We start from the raw sequence: 7,232 nt of genomic DNA on the forward strand, positions 1-7,232 counted from the left end.
TACACATTCTTCTCAACCGCGTGCAGAACATTCTACAAGATAGAACATATTTTATGTCACAAAACAAGTGTTAACTAATTTAAGAAGACTGAGATCATAACAAACATCTTTTCTGCCCACTAGAAATCAATAATAGGAGAAAAACTGGAAAATTCACAAACAAGTGGAAATGAAACCATACCAACACTCCTGAACTGCCAATTGGTCAAATGAGTGAAAAAAATCTTTAAACAAATGAAAATAAAAACACATCATATCAAAACTTACTGGATATGGAACACAATCCAGAATGGTCAACATGGTGATCACTGTAAGATGCCTCAGTAGAGTCTTGATACATCATCAAAAGCATAGTCTTTCCAAGATGGCTTATCAGATACCTCTTTATCCTTGTTCTGTATACGTTCAGGGGCCCAGCAGACATTTTGCTGCTGCTACAAAGCCTGCAAAGAAAACAAAAAAATGTGTGAAAGACAAAGTATCAAATGAGAAAAAAGATGAGATTGAAAGAATAAAGTCATACTCCTTTATGGAAGGTGAACCTGAAGATGATGTCTACTTAAAGCACTTATATCCAAGGCAGATATATGAGGTGGAGAAAGCTATTCAGTTACTTAAGAAATTTAAAATTCCAGACTTTACTAATCCAAAGCAAGGGAATTTATCTTGATTTGACACTGGATATGGCACTGGAAAAGAAGAAAAAAGTGGAGCCATTTGCCAGTGTTCTTTGTTTGCCATACCCATTCGTTTCAGAAATCAATAAAGTTCTGAATTTACAGGGAATGCATCAGAGATTAAAATAGCAGAAGAACATGTAACTACATTTTCAGGAAGAATTAATCTGATTCAGAAGATTTTGGATGATGAAATTCAATCAGACTTTTATGTAGCTGTTCCAGAAATAATGCTGAAGCTTAATCCATTAAAGGAAAAGCTGAAAAAAAGATTTCCAAAACTAACTCGAAATTCCATTGGCTGTGACATCCCCAAAATGCTTGAATTATTTAAAACAGGACATGAAATTAAGGTAGATGAAGAAAGGGAGAACTTCCTCGAGACCAAAATAGCAACCCTGGATATGCCAAGTGACTAGATAGCTGCAAATCTGCAAGCAGTTAACAGTGAAGTTTGTAAGCACAGACCAATTTGGGACCTTTCATGGTACAAGCTTTCCTTTGTAGTTTAACAAGTGAAAGTTTGTTACTAAAGATCAAGCCAATGTTGCCTAAAGAAATAGAAACCAAAGAAAGTAACAGAGAAGGTGCCAAAAATATTATATTATGAAATTATTTTCAGTGGATTAAGAAGCAACAGGGAAAATGATAAAACTATATCATTTCTACAAAAAAAAAAGTTTTCTGGATACAGGAAAAGTAGGTCTAAGAGGAAAGTTATAGTGATAAATGCCTACATTAATGAAAAGATATTAAATACACAACTTACAACTATACCTCAAGGAACTAAAAAAAAAAGAACAAAGCCCAAAGCTAGAAGGAAGAAAATAATAACTTTTAGAGCAGAAATAAATGAAATAGAGACTAGAAAAAAAAATAAAAAGAAAAACCAATTGAAATCAATGAAACTGGGGCACCTGGTACCTCAGTTGTTAAGCCTTTAGCTCAGGTCATGATCTCAAGGTCCTGGGATTCACCCCCTAGTCAGGCTCCCTGCTCAGCGGGAAGCCTGCTTCTCCCTCTCCCAATCCCCCTGCTTGTGTTCCCTCTTTGACTGTGTCTCTGTCAAATAAATAAATTATATCTTTAAAAAAAAAAAGAAATCAATGAAACTTGAGAGTTGAGTTTTTGAAAACATAAACAAAATTGACAAACCCTTAATGAGGCTCACCAAGAAAAAAAGAGAGATGACACAAACAGTAGTTACAAAAACAAACAAACAAAACAGTAATTACAAATGAAAGAAGAGACATTATAACTGACAACGGAAATGCAAAAGACCACAAACCAACAAATCAGATAACCTGGAAGAAATGGATAAATTACTGGAAGCATACAAGTTACAGTATACAGTATACAGTAATAGAAAATCTGAACAGACCAATAACAAATAAGGAAATGGAATCAGTAATTGAAAATCTCCCAATGATAAAAGCCCAGATGGCTTCACTGGTGAATTCTACCAAATATGTAAAGAAGAATTAATATCAATCCTTCTTAAATTCTCCTCAAAACCAGCACTACCCTGACACCAATCTAGACAAGGACACCATAAGACAAGAAAATGATATGTCAACATCCCTGATTAACAAAGAAGCAAAAATCCTCAAAGAAATGTTAGCAAACCAAATTAAAGAGCACACTGAAAGGATTATACACCATGATCAAGTGTAATTTATCCTTGGGATGTAAAGATGGTTTAACATATAGAAATCAATCAGTGTTAATCTATTAACAAAACGAAGGCTAAAAATCACATGATCATCTCAATAGAAGCAGAAAAAGCAATTTGACAAAATTCAACATTCTTTCATGATACAAACTCTCAACAATTTAGGTATAAAAGGAATGTATTTCAACATAATAAAGGTCATTTATCACAAACCCACAGCTAACATCATGCTTAATGGTAAAAAGTTAAAAGCCTTTCCTCTAAGATCAGAGATAAAACATCGAAAACATTATTGTCAAGTCAATAAAGTACTGGAAGTCTTAGCCACAGCAATTAGGAAAGAGAAAAAAAATAAAGGCATCCAAATCAGAAAAGAAATAAAATTACCTGTTTGTAGATAACATAATCTAATATATAGAAAATCCTAAAGTCTCTACCAAAAATGTATTAGAATAATGAATTCAGTAAATTTGCCAGATATAAAATCAACACACACAAGTCACTTGCATTTCTATACACTAATAATAAACTTTCTGAAAGAAAAATTAAGAAAGCAATTCCATTTAAAATAGCATCAAAAAATAACAGAATACTTAGGAATAAATTCAAACATGGAGGTGAAAGACCTATATGCTAGAAACTATAAGACACTGATGAAAGCAAATGAAGAAGTCACAAATTAATGGAACAATCTTGTGTTCATGGGTTAGAAGAAATAATGCTGTTAAAATGTCCATTTACTCAAATTATTCTACAAAATCAATGCAATCTGTGTCAAAATTCCAATGGCACTTTTCACAGAAATAGAAATGATCCTAAAATTTGTACAAAACCACAAAAAACTGAAACACTAAAGCAACTTTGAGAAAGAGAAACAAAGCTATAGGCATCACACATACTGATTTCAAACTATATTACAAAGATAGAGTAATCAAAACAATATGATACAGATATTTTTTAAAAAGCACATATAACAGTGGAACAGAACAGGGAGCCCAGAAATAAACCCATGTGTATAGGGTCAACTAATCCTTGACAAGGAGGCAAGAACACACAATAGAAAAAGGATAGTTTCTTGAATAAATGATACTGAAAAAAATAGGATAGCCACATACAAAGAAATGAAGATGGATCATATTTATACTATTCAAAAAAATTAAATCAGAATGGATTAAAATTTAAATGTAAGACCTGGAACTAGAATTCGTGGAAGAAAAGATAGGAAAAAGCTCTTTGATACATGTCTTAGCTATGATCTTTTGGATCTGACTCCAAAACCATAGGTAACAAAAGCTGAACTAAATAAGTAGGACTCTACCAAATTTTTAAAACTTCTGCAAAGTAAATGAAACAGTCAATAAATTGAAAAGGGAACCTATAGAATGAGAGAAAATATTTGCAACCCAGGTATCTGTTAAGGAGGTAATATCCAATGTATATATAAACTCATACAACTAAATAGCAAAAAGCAAATAATATAATTTAAAAATAGACAAATGACCTGAATAGACATTTTTCCAAAGAGGGCATATAGATGACCACCAATAGGTACATGAAAATGTACCCAATATCACTAATCATTAGGAAATGCAAATCAAAACTGTGAGATATCACTCTATACCTGTAAGAAGAGCTATCGCATCCAAAAGACAAGAGATATAAAATGTTAGCAAGGATGAAGAAGAGAAAATCCTTAAATATCATTAGAATATAAATGGGTGTAACCACTATGGAAAACAGAATGGTGTTTTATTAGAAAGTTAAAAGTAGAACTAGCATATGATACATTAATCCTAGTTCTGGATATAAATCCAAAGGAAATGAAATCAGTACCTTAAAGAAATATCTATACTTCCATGTTCAGGGAAGTATTATTCACAATAGCCAAGATATAAAAACAACCTAGGTGTTTGTCAACATATAACAGATAAAAGAGATGTGGTGTATATATATATATGTAGAATATTATTCAGCCATAAAATAGAGGAAAATCCTGTCGTTTTAACAATATGGATGAACCTAGAAGATCTAGAAGATCTTATGGTAAGTGAAATAAGCCAGACAAAGACAAATCCTGTATGGTATCACTTATACGCAGAACCTAAAAAGAAAAAAGAAGCCAATTTCATAGAAATAGAATAAAATGGTGGTTTCCAGGAGCTGAGGATAGAGAGAAATGGGGATATGTAGGTCAAAGTGTATGAAGTTTCAATTATAAGAAGAATAATTTCTGAGGGTCTCCATTACAGCATAATGGGTATAGCTAATAATACAGTATTGTAAATACTTGAAAGTTGCTGATAGTGGGTGTTAAGAATTCTCAATACATAATAATAAAAAAAAAGACTTAACTATGTTAGATGATGGTTGTATTAATTATCTGGATCTTGGTAATTATTCCACAATGTGTGTGTATGTGTGTGTGTGTGTGTGTAAGATCATCATGTTGTATAATTTTAACATATATAATTATTTTGTCAATTATTCTTCAATATATAAAGTTAGGGAAAAGATACTATAACTAATTTCCATATATTCAAGTAGTTAGAGGAAAGATTAGCATATAGAAACATGGAGATATAAAAGACCCAAACTGAACTTTTAAAAATGAAAACAATGGTTGTGATGGAAAATACATTTAAATAAGTTGACAGAAGAGGAGACATTGCTAAGAAAAAAATTAGTAAAGCTAAAGACATAGCAATTCAAACTCTTCTAAATAAAATACACAGAGAAAAAAAATGAACAGTAAAGATTCAGTTATGGAACAACTTCAAGATCCCCAAAATATATATAGTTGGACTCCTGAAGGTAAGGGATACAGGAAAAAAAAACCCACAAAATTATTATGGCCAAAAAAGTTTACAAACATGATCGAAACTATAAATCTACAGATTCAAAAAGACCAGTGAGCCCTAAAAATTAAAAATGTGAAGAAAATCAAACCAAGACACATTGTAATTAAATTGCTTAAAGCCAGTAAAAAAGAGAAAAATCTTAAAAACATCTAGAGAAAAAGACACATAATGCAGAGTAGAACAAAGATAGTGACAGGAGATTTCTCACTGAAACAATCAAGTCAAACTAAAAGGCAATGGGCCATCATCTTTAAAGTACTGAAAGAAAAAGAAAAAAAAAACTATCAACACAGAATTCTTAAATCAGCAAAAATATCTCTCAGAAATGAATGGAAAACAGACACTTTCCCAGACGTACACAATCACAATCTGAAAGAGTTTATCACCAACAGATCTGCAACATAAGCAGAAGGAAATGATACCAGATGGAAACCTAGACAAAAGAATAAAGAGCACTGGAAATGGTAATTACATGGGTAAAAGATTTTTGTATCATTATTTACATTTCTTTAAAAGATAATTGAATGCTTATGGAAAAAATAACAATACTATAGGGGTCATAATATATGAAAAAGTAAATTACATAATAATAATAGCACAATGGCCAAGAGGCAAAAGTGTTGTAATGTTCTTATAACCCATGTAAAATGATATAATATCACCTGAAGGTAGGCTAAGATTAAGTTAAATATCAATGAAGACTTAATACTTAAACTATTAAAATAACAAAGAATTATAAGTATTAAGCCAACAAAGTAAATAAAATTGAATTATAAAACATGCTCAATCCAAAAGAAGTCATAAAAAGAAGGAAAAGATAACAACAACAAAAAATAAACAATAAAATGATGGGTCAACAATAAAAACAATAAAAAGATGGGTCAAATAGAAAACAAGATGATAAATTTAAATCCAACCATATCAATAACTGCATTAATTTAAATAGTCTGTGGTAGGCAGAATTTCAGAAAGCCCCTAAGATTCATGACTCTTATTATATATACTTTGTATAATTCCCTCCCCTTGAATATGGGTAGGCTCTTTTAAAAGATCAGAAACTGAAAAAGAAAAACTCAAAGAGATAGCAGATGCTCTCCTCTTACACTTGAAGAAGCAAACTGCCATGTTGAGGAAAGGGCCAAATGACGAGGACCTCAGAGTGGCCTTAAGGAGCTGGGAGTGACCCCTGATCATAAGCCAGAAAAAGAGAACTTAACTCATACAGTTGCTAGGAACTGAATTATACCTACAACTTGAGGGAGCTTGGAAGCAGATCTTTCCATAATCAAGCCTCCAGGTGAACAATGCAGCCTACTGGCAACTTGACGTCAGCTTTGTGAAGCCCTGAGCATAGAGCCCAGGTAGGATGCACCAGACAAGTGATCCATGTAAACTATGAGATTATAAATTTGTTTTAAATTGCTGTTTGTGGTAATTTCTCACTCAGCAAATTAACACATGTTATAAACACACCAATTAAAAGGCATAGACTGTCAGAGTGGAGGGGAAAAAAACCCTACTCAATTACATGCCACCTGTAACAAAATTACTTTAAATGAATAAACAAGGTTACAAGTTAAAACATAACATGATATACTATACTAGCATCAATCAAAAGAAAGCTGGAGTAACTATATTAATATATAGTAATATTTTAATATATATTATATGATATTAATACAATATTTCAAAGACTATTACCAGGGTTAAAAGGGTCATTTGAAAATGATAAAGAAGCTAATCTACCTAGAGGGCATGCAGTAACAAACCTTCAAATTATGTGAAACACTGATAGCACTTCAAAGAGAAATTTGCAAATCCATAATTGTAAATGGAAATTTCAACACCCCTCTCTCAATAGTTGATAGATAAGAACAGTTGGTAGATAAGACAGATAGAAATTTACTAAAGATAAAGAAGATTTAGGGATGCCTGGGTGGTTCAGTGATTAAGCATCTGCATTCAGCTCAGGTCATGGTCAGCTCAGAGTCCTGGGATTGAGCCCTGCATTAGACTCCCTGCTCT

The 7,232-nt window shown here is 32.1% G+C and overlaps 1 pseudogene across 1 annotated transcript; it reads left to right on the forward strand.

Moving 5' to 3' along the window:
* The first annotated feature begins 289 nt into the window (after positions 1-289).
* On the forward strand, positions 290-1,287 carry LOC309843246 (large ribosomal subunit protein uL1m pseudogene; annotated as a pseudogene). Its single transcript has one exon. The product of its transcript is annotated as a large ribosomal subunit protein uL1m pseudogene (transcript).
* Positions 1,288-7,232: the final 5,945 nt, after the last annotated feature.

The sequence above is a fragment of the Mustela nivalis genome, assembly GCF_964662115.1.
Source record: "Mustela nivalis genome assembly, chromosome: 10".
NCBI lineage: Eukaryota > Metazoa > Chordata > Mammalia > Carnivora > Mustelidae > Mustela > Mustela nivalis.